Raw genomic sequence first — 18,092 nt, 5'->3', positions numbered from 1 at the left:
TATAAGGAATAAAATGTAACCATCATATGGTTAAAAAGTAGACCTAAAGAAGAAATTCAGCAGGGGCTAATTAGCTTTCTCATCATCATCATCAGTGTCTTGGGCAGTAAAATGTACTTAATTTTATCATAAGTTAGATATAAGTAACTTTATTGTGTATTCTACATCCAATAGTAAATTTTCTGACCACCTGAAAGCATAAAAGAATAGATTTATATTTTAGGTAATTCATTTCTTAAAAATATACATACAACTTAAAATGGACTCTTGGCTGATCACAAATGTTCCATAATTTGTGAGCTCCAAAAATTGAGTATTTCTAGTATTCATGTGAATTTTTTTCATAACTATACAATTAAGGAGAATAATGTAATTAATGAACAAGTAGTTATGAAAGCCTGTAAATAGCTGTAGAATATCATAAAAACTCATAAATTTGAGGAGCTGGATGACTGCTTTTACTTTTTGTTGTTGATAAAAATCATCCTTTTATAATTAGGACGCATGATGGTTTATATATATTCCAAAATGAATTATTTTTAACCTAGAACTTTGAAAAATGAATTTTTATGATTTGTATAAAAAATGGACTTTGTACAGGAAAATCACATAATCTATGGCAAGAAAGTCAAAAGAAGGAAAATTTAAGTAGTACAGTGTAAGATAAAGACAGAATTTTGAAGCTATTTAATTCATCTGACTTTTATTAAATATCCACCATGTACCAACTATTGTGCATCATCTTACATGATGAATAAGACTTGCATTCAAGATTTCATTGTCTAGTCATTGAGTCAAATATGTAATCAAATAACTGTAACATGGTATGATTAGTACCACAGTAGATTATTTTCCCGGTCTGACAGAGATGAAAGGAGGATATATTTATCTAGAGAGATGTTGCTTATACAGAGACTCAAATGATGCGTAGGTGACCCTTGTTGTTGTTTAGTTGTTAAGTTGTGTCTGACTCTTTTGTGACCTCATGGACTATAGCCCGCCAGGCTCCTCTGTCCGTGGGGTTCTCCAGGCAAGAATACTGGAGCGGGTTGCCATTTCCTTCTTCAGGGGATCTTCCTGACCCAGGGATTGAACCCAGGTCTCCTGCATTGGCAGGCAGATTCTTTACCACTGAGCCACCAGAGAAGCCCCAGGTGTTCCTTAGGTAATAAAAGAGAGAGAGAAAGGGAGAGGAAGGGACAGCCTTTGCAGAAAGGGAAACAAGTGCAAAGGTGAGTCAGTATGAAGTAACCTGGACTTCAGAGAACATGCCTAAGGGTTGACAGTTCGAATGAAGGTAGGCTAAAGTTCTGGCGGCAAGTATATTGGGAGCGATTAAATCTGGCCAAGTACCAGAGTTGTCAGAGTTTTGGACGCATAAACCAGCATGTGTGCATGCTAAGTCGCTTTAGTCAAGTCCGACTCTGCAACCCTATGGACTAGAGCCTGACAGGCTTCTCTGTCCATGGGATTCTCCAGGCAAGAATACTGGAGTGGATTGCCGTGCCCTTCTCCAGGGGATCTTCCCGACCCAGCAATTGAGGTTAAAATGGTATTTCATACTATCTGATGTAACCTTTATGCAAATTAGTATGTAATTTAAACATGTGAAAAGATTCTTTTATTGAGAAATATAAATTTATAGCAATCTTTTTATAACTAGAACTGTGGTAGAGAACATACATTTACCAGAAACTAGTTCTTTCTAGCATTACTCTGAAACGATAAACTACATTTTGACAGAGATAAATAGGTTGCTCTGTTGTTGTTTTTTTTTTTTAATAATTAGTGTGTAAGTGGCAATGTGGAGAAAAGACTTCTCTTACTAGATTTTATGTAATGTATTTATTGAATTAGCTTTGTGTTAAAGAGATAGCTATGGTTTATGGGTGTCTCTTTTAAGTCTAAAAACATTTGAAGAGACCTATTGCTAAAATCCCTTATCAGAGATAATTTCTTCTGAAAACAAGGGCAAACTGTAGGTTTGGATGTGAACCCATCATATAACATTTATGACATGGTACCTCAGTGGCATGGAGATAGTTCATATTCTTTTTTAATGTTATTTAATAATTTAAGCATAGGTTTTGTTTTCATTGCGTATAATAATACTATTGTGCATATTAAGCATATTCAATACTGTTTATGCCATTATTAGCTTGATATGAATTTTTGATGTATTCTGTCAGAGAGAGATGCCAGTCAAGGATTTTCTTTCTCCCCTTTTCTTTTTCTTAAAGAGCCTTAATTTCACACATAGATAATGTCCACGATCAATATATAAACAAATACTAAAGAACTTTGATGTATTGGTTCAGTGGTTTTTCATTGTCGTCATTGTTGTTGCAATGAGATTTCCTCATCTCAAAAAGTAATCATAATAATAGCACGTGCATTATTGGGTTGTGGTAATGAGTTGATATGTATAAAGTATATAGACTAGTGACTTATTTTTTTATCTCTACACAATTGGTTGTTGCTAACATTTTTATATTCTTACTTTTGTAACAAGGTAAAATGTTACTCCCATAAGAATGTTTTCTAGTTTTCAATATCCTAAGCAATTCTTTTTCTCTGGTGTTTTTGACAGAAATACAAAAAAATGATTTCATACCATATTGAAACTTGTTGTATAAGAGTAAGGTTGTTATCACTGGTTGCTGCTGCTGCTGCTAAGTTGCTTCAGTCGTGTCTGACTCTGTGCGACCCCATAGACGGCAGCCCACCAGGCTCCCCGGTCCCTGGGACTCTCCAGGCAAGAACACTGGAGTGGGTTGCCATTTCCTTCTCCAATGCATGAAAGGGAAAAGTGAAAGTGAAGCCGCTCAGTCATGTCCGACTCTTAGCGACCCCATGGACTGCAGCCTACCAGGCTCCTCCGTCCATGGGATTTTCCAGGCAAGAGTACTGGAGCGGGGTGCCATTGCCTTCTCCGTATCACTGGTTACATTGGATGAAATACTGTCTTTTATTGCAAAACATGATTCTGCAAATTTCATTAACTCTTCCTAGAATATTTTCAATTTAAACTTATATTTTAAGCTCTTAAACTAAGAAACTTTTCAGGAGAGAGTACAGATCCCTATATTTTTAGCTTAAGGTGATGAGTAACTGCCAAGACTTCAGCTGAAGAAAGAAACCTCTGATTTCTTTCTGTTCTTTTATGTTAAGTACTCAGATATTCCATTTTGCATGGAGGATTCTTTGTAAAACTCAGACAACACATTTATTTTCTCAGAATCAGAATATGAGAAATCTGCAGTAATAAAAAGTACTATGGAAAGTACCTAATGGAAAGTATTAATTTGTAATATGTATTTATCAACCAGTATTCAATGTATTAATTTTAAAAATAATATTCCTTTGAAATGTTGACAGTCCAGGTCTTTTAAAACTAAATCTTTTTTTTTTAAAAAAACAGATTGCTTTGGGAAATATTGATGGTTGAATATAGAGAGCAGATGGTAAAATAATGTGGACCTCGTCCAGCTGTGTAATTTGTGTTATTTTGTAGGGAGACATAGCTCCCAGATACCTTTAGTTACAAAGGAGAGTAATTATTATTCTGTCTCCTTTGTGACGTGCCAAGATAAATATGCTTCCCAATCAGTCATGGATGCATGTGTCCAGGTGTGCTGTAATGGGCAGCATTCTGGCAGCTGGTGAAATGAATCATCAGCTGGAGATACAATACTTTTTACTGTCTTCTTCCACCTAGGCAATATAATTTCCCTAAGATTGTGACCTGATAGAAAAAGAGAACATTAATTTAGATCAGTGAAAATAGTGATGTGATTTAAGATACATAGAATGTAGAATAAGGTTTCATGATCGCAATTAGTTACCCTTTACATGTAATTTAATTTCAGTGGAAATATTTCAAATTAACTAACATTGCTCTATGGAATAATTTCTGAACTGCTATTATGACTATGACTTATAGAACAGTTCCTTAATGTAGCAAATGAGAGATAAACTGGGAAATTAATGGAATCTTAATAATGGAATCCAAATAGCTCTGGACTTCTTTCTTAAGTCTCATCTATTCTTTAAAGCTTATAAAACACTAAAATTTGGGGCAAAATTCCTGTTACATGACTATATTTGTAGTGTTAAAAAGTGTTCCTGTGGTGTTTCTTATAATTTATGTTTTCTTCTCTAAAAGTGGCTTTGGATCTATCGGAGGAGTTATCACTTAGGAGTTATTAAATATTTTTATGTGAAAACACAGTGATTATCTTTAAAATTTTGTAGTAATATAAAATTATTTCATTTAATAATTATTTATAGCATGGTAACTGGCTCCACAAACAATAAATATTAGAGTAAGAATCATATTTTGAGGAGCACAAATGTACAAAGTATGGACCGTGAAGGTGATATATAGTCCCAAGGAATATCTGAATTTTAAAATGATACTTTCCCCCCAAATGAAGTGTGCAGCAATAATGATTGTTAATGTGTATAGTTGTTCTTAGAAATCAAAATGCTTTTATTTGAAAATATAATGAGTTTTTGCTTTGTGACATTACTTTTCTGGCGACTCTGCAATCTATCATTGTTCAAAAAGTTACATGGTGCAAAGAACATATCATTGAGATGTATAATGTTTGTAATCCTGCTTTCAGATGGATAAATCATGTCTTGTGTTGATGAAAGCCAAGAAATGGATCGCTTTAGTTTGACCTTGGGGGTCTGAGATTAGTCAGTCTGACTATTAGACTTGTTCCAGTGTTCTTCTCACTTCATTTATTCCTTCTGTTCTGAAGAGTTGGAAATAGTAGACTTGGAGGAAGTCAGTAAGCCTTGATATCATCTGTCATTATTGAAGAGCAGGCTATCAACATGCTCTGATTAATCAGCTTTAATAGAAGGTTTAAATAATCCGAGTGTCAAGTTTAATTAATACTTTGCCTGCTTTCAATTTGTATTAATTGATGCCTGAAAGTCATCACACCTTATACCAATGATAATTTAGAAGAGGAGAAATTTGATTTGGGAAAAATGCCCAAAGACCTTTAAGGTCCTGGGATCTATCCGAGTGGTTCATAAATGGTCCATAACCATGTTATTTACATTCAGTTCAAATGATGCAGTCTTAAATTCTTAGTATGTATGTTTTTATCCTTATTGATTTGTAGTAAGCCAGAGGAAAGGCATTTGTTAATAATATTTTATGATTTTATACACCTATTGTTTATAGGACATATAAAACTATTAATATGATTAAAATCATAGAAAAACAAAGAAATTTAAAAATTGTCCAAATATGCTGTAGCAAAATTGCGTGACAAAACATTAAAAGTTGACTTAAAATCTTTTATCTTGCATTTTGGCATTTAAAGGATGTAATTTTCTGTGAAAGACAAGTCTTCTTTATATGATTTCTAGCTTTCTAATATAACAGTTGCTAGAAAATAGCATATAATGTATATATGTACAGATTATAGTAATAATCTTTTGTGATCTTTTTAACATTAAAATGTAATGTTATTTTCATTCTTAGAATATTCCCAAGGTGTCTTTTATAAATACTCAAATGTTATATGCTCTTAAGTTATGTAAACTAATTTTCACAGAAAATTACCTCACTGTAGGTAAATGTATCTAGAAAAATATGGATTATTAAGCAGAATTAATTTGTAGAAGTCTTTGCCACGTGAGCTTCTTAGACATGATGTCTCCTAATGAAACTAATTTGTAAAATTGAATTTATACCCAAGTTTACGAAGATTTCTTTGGAAAAATGAGGCATCTCTTTATTAATGGCAATAAGGCATTGCTAGGATTACTTTAATATGTGACAGTGTCTCTCTTCAGTTGTTAAAATAATTGAAACCTAAATTGAAATCATTCTACTTTATGTATTTCTACTGGAAATATATATAAAAATTTTGGCAGATGTATTTCTGACTATTTTCAGAGTTGGAGGATAATTACACTGGTTGAGCCACTGAGGCAGACAAAAGATCAGGATTTGTACAAATGACACAGAGAAGAGATGATCCTGTGATCAGAGAACAAGGTCACCAGGTTACTCCTCCTTGCCTTTGTGCTGTCTAAAAATTTCTCTCTAATGGAACATGAGGTTGATGTACCCTGCAATCACAATTTTTGTATTTCTCAGCTTCACATATGCATAAAAAATACATTTAGCTCAAACACAGTTTGTTCATGTAAGGCTAAAGTGTCAAATAAGTGGTGCAGAAATTACAGGATTATGTTATAATATTTTATCAAGCAGTAATCAAAGAAGACAGATATTAATCCTTCATGTGCTTTGTGGAAGATATTTAGAATTTTTTTTTTTTAATTTTTAGGATTCTAACCCTATTATGAGGCAAAAATCTGAAGGTGAATGCTTTTGACTGTTTTATGTCCTTTCATTTTAGTTGTCTCTAAATTTGAATTTTAACTCTTTTGAAGTTTATATTTTGAGTCTAAACTCATACACTCATGTTTTACGAACAAGAGTGGTGGTTCTACCCCGTGTTTCTGTTCCCATTAATTGTATGTAAAACAAGAGACCACAAGTGGTATGATGAATGGAATCAAAGAATTTCAGAACTACAGGGGGACTTTGCATACTGTCTAATCTAACTTTTTACCAAACATGAATCTCCTCCATATCTTTAAACAGATATAATTCATATGAGAAACACTGGGAAACTTCCTGTAGCCTTTTTGAACTGGGCTACCAATATTTTTTACTTGCATATGTTGATTATCAACATGCTAATTTCTTTGAGCATTTCGAACTTTGATAAATTGTTGACTGGCTGGCATAAATAGGGTGGGTCAGATGTCTTCACTTTATTAGGTACAACAAGAATGTCTTTTGAGGGCTTCCCTGGTGGCTCAAGACAGTAAAGAATTTACCAGCAATGCAGGGAGACCTAGGTTTGATCCTCAGATCAGAAATGTCCTCTAGAGTAGGAAATGGCAACCCACTCCAGTATTCTTGCCTGAAGAATTCTATGGACAGGGGAACCTGGCAGGCACCTGTCCATGGGGTTGCAGAGTTGGACATGATTGAGTCACTAACACTTTCAAATGTCATTTACTTCCTCAAACACCAGATGTTGCCGAGTTAGAATCCTCTTATCTGAAAGGAAATACCTTCTGCAATTAGAAGTAATGTCAGTCATTAGATTGTCTCTTGCTTTTGTGTTCAACATCATAGGAGCTCCCTTCATCAATATTCTGCTTTATGCAGATAAGCTACCCTTCTCTATGCCTGGATTTGAAAATCAATGATTGTACTCAAAAGATGGCTCATAACTAAATTTTACATTCTGGATTATAGTAGAAAAAAACTTAGAACACTAATATCTAGTTCTTGAACTGCTGCTTGGTATTCATTCATTCATTAAACAGTGTTTAAGATTCTTACGAAAATAGATTGATATCCCATATTGTTTCTTATGGGAAGAAACAAGATGTATCTAGGCCACTAGCTGTGTGCTTGCCATACACTGAAATAATTTTGACAGTTTTGTTCTAGTCGTATTCAAACATTGACTCAGCCTATCGATCTACTCAGGAAAATGAGCAACTTTTGAATTTGTATAGGTGTAAGCTAAAATTGTATTCCAATGTAAACATGTAAAATGAACCCAGTAGTGTTGAGACTTTCCAGTTAAGCAACATTTCCTTCACTTTTATGAACTATAAAAATATTTACTTACTGAATCTTTGAAAATAGCATTTGCTCAGGGATTAAAAATTCTAATGCTGTCTCCTCTTAATGAGATGTTTCACCTTGGGCAGACCTCTAAATTGCTTCTGAATCTTTATTTACCCCCCTTTAAATAGAGGGTATTAGTCCCTATATTGCAGTTCCCATGGGGTTGTGAGGATAAAATATGTGAAAATCAAAAATGTTAAAGAGCCTGACAAGTAATATACAAACACCATCTGCAACTCAAACCTATGTTCTTCAAAGATTAGAATATTTCATAATCTTTGGAAAAAATTAGAGGATTAGCATAATTGTTTTATGAACAAGGGTGCCTTTTCAACACACATGACCTAATCAGCTTGAAAAGTTGTTCTGCACCATCAGCAAAGTGCCCAATTATTAGTAGTTAAAGGGTTCAGAAGATGATGACAACTGCTTTTTATTTAATAGTTTCTAACCTCCTTCAGGTGATAATAAGCTCATGCATCTTAATCAGAATGAATTTCTTGGCAGGATTTATTTTTTTTTTCTGTCTGAACCAAATATTTGCATACCCACACCCAAACTGTCCTCATCACTCCATTGGCCAATGGTGCTGCTATAATGGATGGACTATTTGTATTTCCAGTGCAGTCACCTATTTTTAGGTTCCCTCTCTTCCCAAGAAACTCCTTTATGAAATCTGACAAACAGGTTCTTAATCTGAGTGGCTGGTATCATGTACTGAAATTTTTATTTCCAGAAAGGAAACTATGGAATTGACACAAAATAGGAGAACACAAGTGCTAGTTTAGCCCTGAAAGGTGTTTGTGTGTGTGTGTGTGTGAATGTTCACCTAGTTTAAAAACGCATTATTGAAAATATGATACGTATTATCTAAGTAATAGATGGATTGCTTCAGAGTAACACTTCACTATTTTTTAACAATATAATGTGTCTTATTTCCATTCTTCATTGAAAAAGCACATAGAAGTGAATTAACTTCTCATGGCCATGTAATTAGTACATGAGAAGACCAGGATTGTAATCCATGTTTGATATAATAATGGACTATTTCTCTGGCTCCAGAGCTTTGATTTTCTTTTTTTTTTTTAATTCAAGTATAGTTGATTTACAATGTTGTGTTAGTTTCTGGTATACAGCAAAAGTGATTCAGTTATATAAGTATACATATATATATATATATATAAAATTCTTTTTTAGTATTCTTTTCATTATGGTTTATTACAGAAAATTGTAAATAGTTCCCTGTGCTATACAGTGGGACCTTGTTGTTTATCCATTCTACATATAATAGTTTGCATCTATTAGTCCCAAACTCTCAATTCACCCCTCTCCTCCCCCTTCCCCCTTGACAAGCACATGTCTCTTCCTTATGTCTGTGAGTCTGTTTCATAGGTAGATTCATTTGTGTCATATTTTAGATCCCGTATATAAGTGATATCATGGTATTTTTCTCTTTCTGTCTTACTTTGCTTAGTATTATAATCTCTAGGTCCATCCATCAGAGTTTTCTCAAATACCAGCTATTCTCCTTGGAGGCAAAGCAGATGTGACCCATGGGTGTGCAGGGTGATGATGTAATGCCTGACTAAGGATGTAACTTGGCTATGAAAGAGGAAGTTTGGAAAAGGGCAGAACCTGGAAAGCTAGCGTAGAGAATCGAAGGCATCTCTGATAGGGGATGGGCATACACAAAACTATGGAGCTGTTTGGTGGTTTTAGGGAATATTGTGTGGACTCCTTTAGCTAAAGCAAAGGATTGTGAAGATGAAGAAGAAGACACAGTAGTAGTTAAGATGTGGGTGCTGGCGTGAGGTGAGCTTTATCCTCCATTACAAAAATTTAGGACCTGATCTAGGAGCCCTATGGGATGGGGTGGGTGGGGGTATGTTGAATATTTTTGCTGTACATGAAGCAGTGTTTGGGGAGGATGACCCTGATGGCATGTTCAGTGGATTTTCTTTTTATGACATACATACAGTTTAAAGAGAATTACAGTTGAAGAAGTCACATTTCATTCTTCTTTTTATATGATTTTTTTTATTGGAGTACAGTTTACAACACTGGAGCTTTACAATGTTGTTTTAGTTTCTGCTGTACATTGAAGTGAATCAGCTATATGTATTTTAGAAAAGGTAATTGTGTCCTGGACTTGAACCATTGCTAGAGTCAGACAAGGTGGAAAAAACATGGCAGAAAATTCTATCAAATAGCACCTTAATCTCTTCACTGCCCAAGCCTAACGATATGGACTAAACAAACTACTTAGAGAAACAGAGTGAGTCAGCAGAGTCTACATATAACTCTCCTAAAAAATATGGAATTGTCTTTTTTTTGAATGAAAAAATGGTGTCATTTATTCTCCATACCAATAAAAGAAGCAAGCGAGGCTGAATTAAATGAGAAGAGGGTTCATTTTAGAATAAAATTTCTATTGATATATGTTGAAACAAAGAGAATTTGCTTAGGCATTAGAATTATCAAAATCAAGCTAAACGGGTTATCATTTTAGCCACAATGATTTAGATATTCAGGTTGAAAAAAATCAGAGAAACTATTGCCTAAACTTGCTTCCACTTCTACAATATAAAGATTCTCTTTTTAGATTAGTGAATACATAGGAACCCATGTGGGGAAGCATATACTGCATCACAGATCTATATTATTGGGGAGTGTGTCACATACTAGGAAGACAGATGAAATCCAGAAATCCTTAGTTAGATTTTTAAGGTCAAATAGAAATCACAACTACTTTTATGTAAAGTAGTTATCCTTTAATTAAAAAAATAGTTTAAAAAATCCTATATCAGAGTTTGGACGTATTTAAATAAGACGTGTTTAAAAAATCTGACATTCAAACATTTGCATTCTAGGAGAAAAGGGTGTAAGGAGGCAAGGAAAATAGCAGTGCCAGTACAGGACAAGAGTTGGGCTGGGAGGCAGTTAGCACTGCTAGGCATAGTGAAATTCACACTGGGGTAGAAAAAGCTCTGAACTTGAAGTAAGTGATGAGGAGTCTGCTTCTGGAGATACTTAATTTTGTGTCTGTAGCTACATCCTTTATCTTCTCTGAGCCTTTGATTTCTCAGCTGCAAAAAAGGAAGGGTAAAATAGCAAATTTTGAATTTTCTGTCAAGTCCAGTATGTTCTGTGATTCTTGTAGATGACATGCAAGTACCTAGTTTAACAAGTAGAAGGTATTTGGGGAGCATGGCCAAGGGATGAAACTTATGAGACCTCTCTGAGGAAGAAAAAGTGTCAAGAACGCAGACACAGAGAATGGGATTCTGTGACCAGGTTCTAGATCACGTAATGATGGGGAGATTAGACAGGACTAAAGTTTTTGAGTTGTTTTAGAAAATGGTAAGAAATTTGGTTGGACATGTGGGGGTAATAAAGGCAGATTGGCATCCACCCTCATCCCAATGTGAGAATTTATCAGACTTGGAGATATAGGGTGAGATATAAGCTCTGAAAACTGACTAATTGGGACCACCTTAATGATAGGATCTTATGATATGTGGAGTGTGCCAAGAGGAGTTAATACACTTGTTAATAGATGTTAATAAATGTTAATACACTTGTTAGGATGATCAGTAATCTGTGATAATGAACCCTGGATCTGTTTACTAATTTTATCACATATATGATAGCTCTATTATCTTAAGTGTTAGACATTTACAATAATTAGGTTAGAATTATTGATTTATTTAGGATTTTATGCTTCCTACCTAAGGAGTGAGAGTTTTTTTGTAATGACTTTCAAAAATGTATATTCATTCTTCTGTTCAACTGTTCAGTGGGTATTCTTATGCTTATCTTGCAAAGTTTTGGTGACAATCAGAAACAATATACCGATGTGTCTGACATTATTTTGCTCACGTTAGATGCTTATTTAATGATAGGCCTCTTACGTTTTATTGTTGTCATCAAATATCATGTCATCAGCTCCTTTGTAATCCAGTAAGGGTTATCAGATCAGGATTTGTAAACTTGGGCAAAGTATTTCTTTTCTTCTGCACTGCTTAATTGTTGGGTTTGCAATCCATTATGACAAGGTAAAGGACACTCTTGTTTGAAGTGCTTTGCCATGGGAAGCAGAAATTATCTCAGTTTCAGTGTTAGGCTTTGCTGATCTGACATTGGTGGCTGTTTTTCAAAGACCTGTAGTATTTCATTGGTTTTCTAAGAAGACTAGCTCATAGCTTTTAAACATCAGATGATTCTCCCAACTACTTAACTACTGTACCATGTTCTCATACCCTGCTTTTACGTATTCTTTCTTCCTCTCTTAAAATTACAAACATGTGAAAGACAGACGTATCAAAAGCTTAACAATAATCATTACTGATGCAAATTTGTTGAGAATGAAGTGATGAAACACAAAGGCCACTATTTTATATGGTGTGCTGTGCTTAATTGCTCAGCTGTATCCAACTCTTTGCCACCCTCTGGATTGTAGCCCCCAGGATCCTCTGTCCATGGGATTCCCAGGCAAGAGTACTGGAGTGATTTGCTATTCCCTTCTCCAGGACATCTTCCCAACCCAGGGATCGAACCCAGGTCTCCTGCATTGCAGGTGGATTCTTTACCATCGGAGCCACCATATATTTTATATGGTAAGATATATTATATTACATGGAAATAATTTATGAAATTAAGTCTATGGCATAGCACTCAAATATTTCATAATATGTGAAAAAGTAAAGCTTATGATCAATCATGTACCATAAAATGAGAAAGAGACTAACGATTATAATGCATGATTTTTATAAACTGAGTTGTTTCCAGAACCTGGTAGGTTGGCTATCACACTGAGCTTTTTATAGGCATCTGCTGTCCCATTCATCTAAAGCATCTCTCCTTTTGGCCTTTCATCATGTCTTTTTTTCTTCCTTTCCAGTATTGTACAGTCAAGGTCATTCATTCAATGATAGATCGCAAAGCATGTAAAAATATCTCTAAAGGGCTAAGTTGTTTCAATTTTCATGTTCAGTTCAGTTCAGTTCAGTCGCTCAGTCGTGTCCGACTCTTTGCAACCCCATGAATTGCAGCACGCCAGGCCTCTCTGTCCATCACCAACTCCCGGAGTCTACCCAAACTCATGTTCATCGAGTCGGTGATGCCATCCAACCATCTCATCCTCTGTTGTCCCCTTCTCCTCCCGCCCCCAATCCTACCCAGCATTAGGGTCTTTTCCAATGAGTCAACCCTTCGCATGAGGTGGCCAAAGTATTGGAGTTTCAGCTTCAACATCAAACCTTCCAATGAACACCCAGGATTGATCTCCTTTAGGATGGATTGATTGGGTCTCCTTGCAGTCCAAGGGACTCTCAAGAGTCTTCTCCAACACCACAGTTCAAAAGCATCAATTCTTCGGCACTCAGCTTTCTTCACCGTCCAACTCTCACATCCATACATGACCACTAGAAAAAAAGTAGTTCTCTACCCATTTACCTTCTTCCATTCACACATTGGCATTGTTGTGGCCCAGTTTATTAGACTTACTCACTTTCACAATTAACAACACATTGAACTTGACCTTGAAAAAATAAATCACAAAGGCCTGGGGTGTGAGAACTGGAAGGAAAGTAGCCATGAAATTTTCCAACCCTTTCCTTGTAAAGATAAAACAACTGAAGTCAGTTGTTGGATTGGTGGATTAATTTGCTTATATTTAGGAGTTTCAGTCCTGATCTCTTTGCAGTCCTCTTTATAAACACTTATGATGTTTGAATACAAATCTAAGAGAGATGGATAGGGCATGATTGTAGCCTTGAAATTATTAACATTTGAGGGGAGAATATAATCATTAGGAGTCTCCTGTATGTCATTTGAGAAGAGAACAAAACTGCTTTTCAAAAATATTAACATTTACCTACATTCGACTTTCTAAAACTGTTATTCACACACGTAATGAAAGAAGTCCCAGGCTAGCTGAATTAAGTATTCTCTTCCAGGTTGTTTATTGAAGGTCTTTTAGTCACAAAATCAAAACAGAAACTTGATGATTAGGAAATATTAAAATATTAGGCCATTATAAGGAAATGGTTGGGTTTTTAAAAACTTTTCTCTAATCTTTAGAGATAGACTAGTTCTTAAAAGAGTTCTGAAGTCTCTCTGAGGGGCAATATTTAATTTCCCTGCATTGATATTGTCAAACAGTCAAAATCTCACTTCCTTTATTCTGGCCTGAGGCAGACAAAAGAGAAATTGATATAGAAGACACGATTATTTTTTTTTTTCCTTCTTTGAGCCAGAAAATGACAAAAGAAATGAATGAGATAGATAGCAAGAGGAGGTCATGATTCTAAAAGACTGTTCTCTAGCTGCTTGGGATCTGATAGAGGAAAGGTTAAATATATTTTAAATGTATGTATTCAGCTACTGATCCTCATAATGCCATGTACTCTTGCCAGGGAGAGGGGATCCAGTGGCAAAGATGGGGGGCAGAATGGAGCTGCAAATTAAACTCAATGATGTCTCTGTCTGGGCCATGAAACTGTCTTTCTGCCAAGCCACAACCTGAACTCTGAACTGCAGCAAGGGAGAGAGCTTCCGCTTGAATATGTAGGTGCTTTCAAACTGTCAAATTTATGATGTATGTCTGTGACTAAACAGAGCGGCAGTTTCCTGTTCTCTAAAAGATAGTGCTAATTCAGTTCCTACTGTTGTTATTTCTTTTTTCAATTAATTTTTATTGGAGCATAGTTGCCATTTCTACAGCACCTCCTCCCAGAAGTCCCTCACCTCTCAATCTGGCCTCCCCAACTCCACATGGCTAGTTCAGGGACACCCAGGAACACAAGATACCCTGTATCTCGTTCTCATAATTCTCCTAACACACCTCGTTTATTCCATTTTTAACTGGCTAGGACACAAATTTCCATCTGTAGTTGTGGTCAAATGATTTAGTCAAGAGAGAGAACAGAAAATTGCTTTTTATGTCTTCTGTACCCTACCAGGAAATGTCAAAGTAAAACTTGATGATTTTCATAGTATTTTCAATAACAGTCTATAGTCTTTCCCCTTTTATCTTAATAATAGATATCATTTTAGAATATCAAAAATATGTGGAAGAAAATTAAAGTCAGCTATCATCTCATGATTAGATCAAATGTAAGTACTAATTGTTATTGATAGTTTTTTTTTTTTTCCCCATTTGTGTATTTGTGCCATGCATATATTAGTAGAGAGAAATATACAGAGGCATTTTAGTATGTATTTACTTGTAAGTTTATATGTTGGCAGTTTCTCCTGTGTCATTCATTGCTGCATCCGCAGTTTGAAGTCACTGTGAAGTCTCTGCCATCTAGATTTGCTGTTTGTCAAGCTTAACTCTTACTCTCTTTCATCTAGATCTATCTTGCTTTTTAATTTCATGTCATTTAATTATTTTTCTAGATCTTTAAAATCTAATACCATCTTTAATGGTGGTGTAATATTTTACTGGGTAGGTGCATCAGTATGTACTCATTTTTCAGTTAGACATTGAAAATGTTCCCAGTTTTTCTTAGTCTAGTAATGTTGTTTTTATGCATTTAATATATAAATCTTTGTACATAGTCAATGATTTTCTTAGGAAGATTGATAAAAGAGAATTACTATGTCAAAGGCAATGAAATTTTCAAAGGCCTCTTTTTGCATTACCAAGTTGCTTCCCACAATGGGTACATATATCAATTTCCTCTCCCAATTGTGATAATTAAGAACACTTAATCAGCATTGTATCACTATTTACAAAAAAAATCTTTGTTAAATGAAAAGCAAAAATTAAACCTCCTTATTTTAAGTTCCAATTTCATACAAGAGGCTTAATATTTCTTCCTTATCAGGTAGCTGTGTGGATGCCACTTGGGGGCATGAATAGTCATGATTCAACAGAATTTTTTGTATGTCACGGCCACTGATTCTTTATATCCTGGTGTGTTTTTTTTGTAAACATTTCATGAATTTTTCATATAAATAAATTTTTCTTTATGATTCAACTTATAGAACTTTGAATTTAAATATAGTAACTAATAAGTAAAACATTTAAATATCTATTGCATTTAAATGTGGGGCTTCCCAGGTGGCACTAGTGGTAAAGAACCTGCCTGCCAGTGCAGGAGACACAGGAGATGCTGGCTAGATGCCTGGGGTTAGGAAGATCCCCTGGAGGAGGAAATGGCAACCCACTCCAGTATTCTTGCCTGGAACATCCCATGGACAGAGGAGCCTGGTGCGTGACAGTCCATAGGGTTGCAAAGAGTTGAACATGACTGAGTGACTAAGCATGCACACATTGCATATGTGACTAAATTCTTTATAGTCTAGAAATTTCTTTTGCTGTGTACTATGGTTAATTGTTGGCTTATTCTTTTTCTTCTGTTAGATTTTTAAAATTCTGACTAATTAAAATAACCTACAAGTTATCATCCAGTAATATTAATCTTAATCTTTCCCCCTTTAGCCTTTCTTAACACCTGATCTCTACTGATAAAGAACCTTTTGTAATGATTGTCTGTGTTCCAGAATATTTTTAAACAAAATACCAAATGCCAGAATATCAATGGAAATTTCAGTGGAAACATGCAAAAATTATTTCTTTATGATCCTTGTAGTTGTTGAAACAACCGTGTATGGGATTAAACATGAAAGAATGTAATTATCATGTATGTATCCAACTAGTTCAATTTATACTCCTGAGAAATAATCTTTTGCCACACAGAGTGTAAACATGGCAATATACACAATTCCTAAGCAACATATATTAGAAATAATAAGTTTTTCGCTTGACATCTTTCTTATCATTGAACCAAACATCTGTGGGAAAATACTCGAATCATGTTTTTATGCATCTTTTAGACACTTGCTGCTTTTCTTACAAAATGAGAATGCAGTAGTGAATTATGTCATTTCTAGCATTTATTTTCTCACGGCGGTTCCAACTCATCTGGTGCAGTTCCAATTGTATGCACAGAGATCAACTCAAGACACAATTGTGTTGCTCTGTCAATCCAATATTCAATCAAGAAGCTCAGTGCTTTGACCCAGGAATGAGTCAGCTGCTATCACATATTTAGAAGTGAGCCCTCCTTGTGCCTTTTCACTTCCTCAGTGATATCTTTTCAGTCTGTGGTCCCTTCCCATTGGCTGCTGCCTCTAAATTGCGAGGCCTGATCCCTTCCACAGTTTGGACACCTTGTTTGTTTGCACTGCTATTTCTCTGCCGATGGTTGCCAGCTGACAGTGCCATGCTGTGTTCGTGTTTTATGGGGAAACGTTCATATGTGGCTGCTGTGTTTGATATTAAATCTGAGATGAACTTCAGGAAACCTCCTGCTTTTTATTAAAAATGATTTTGGCTAGGGGCTGTGTTATCCTGTTCGTAAATCAGGTGTTCACAGAGATTTAATAATTTAGAATTCACATGAGGTTTGGGTGGAATAAACATTCCTTTTCTTCGTTAAAGCTGCCTCTTAACATTTTTTTTCTTTTTCCTCTTCATTGCTTCCATGTATTTATTTTTTAAGGTCTTCTTTTGGGAGATTTGTACAGATTTATCTCATAGCTGTGAAAATAATATAAAAAGAAGAGTCAAAATGATAGCTTAGTTTGCTTGAAGTAATTTAAATTTGCCAAGTTTTTTGAGTCTTTCCATCACAATTTTAAACACAATTCTAAGTTTTTGTAGTCCCATTATATACATCCAAAGTAGTTATCTTCTCTTCCTGTTTTAATGAACCATTTCTTTTAGAACATGTCCAAAAATAAAAGGTTGATAAAAAGCAAATAAATAAATAATAAATAATAGAGGCCAAATAGTCCAGGAACTCTTTCCATATGTGATTACAAAGTTCATAAAAAGCAGAATTATCCTTGAGAGTGACAGAGTCCTGACAACTCCTCATGAAAATATTTGCACTAGGGTTTTAGAGCAAATGCTTGCAGGACACTTTATGTGCTCAGTTGAATGTCCTTAATTTCTCTGTAGAATTTGGTAAGTGTGAGTATACAAGGATATTTGCAAAGATTGTTGGAGTTAGAAATGTTTTGTTTTGTTTTCCTCACATTGAAAATAGTAGGGAATGAGGAGTACAGGGGTTGTGGATCATAATCTGAAATGGAGCGGAGACTTCTCTAAGGGGAGATTTCGATCTGAGCCTGACTGACTGAGGCATCATGTGAAGAATGGGAGGTGGGGAGCTCCATGTCTTATCCTGTTCGAATTTTGGATTCCATAAGAGAATGAATTTTTTATTGTAGTTGATATCTTTATCACTTTACTTATAACAATGTCTAGCATAAATAAGATGTTTGACAAACAGTGGTGAAATGAATGAACTTTTTTATAAACAACTCTGATAGATCAAATGACAGTATCCTTAATAATGTTATTACAAATGTCCTCCTAAAATTCATATAA

General features: G+C 35.0%; 1 protein-coding gene across 2 annotated transcripts in view; it reads left to right on the top strand.

The window, feature by feature from the left end:
- SLC7A11 (solute carrier family 7 member 11) overlaps positions 1-18,092 on the top strand; it is a 979,966-nt gene that overhangs the window by 696,020 nt on the left and 265,854 nt on the right. The gene's annotated exons all lie outside the window — the stretch shown is intronic.

Source organism: Giraffa tippelskirchi, chromosome 11 (genome assembly GCF_054371585.1).
Source record: "Giraffa tippelskirchi isolate mGirTip1 chromosome 11, T2T-mGirTip1v1.2.pri, whole genome shotgun sequence".
NCBI classification, from domain to species: domain Eukaryota; kingdom Metazoa; phylum Chordata; class Mammalia; order Artiodactyla; family Giraffidae; genus Giraffa; species Giraffa tippelskirchi.
The sequence above is the reverse complement of the archived record's forward strand: the minus strand, read 5'-3'. Positions and strand labels throughout refer to the sequence as shown.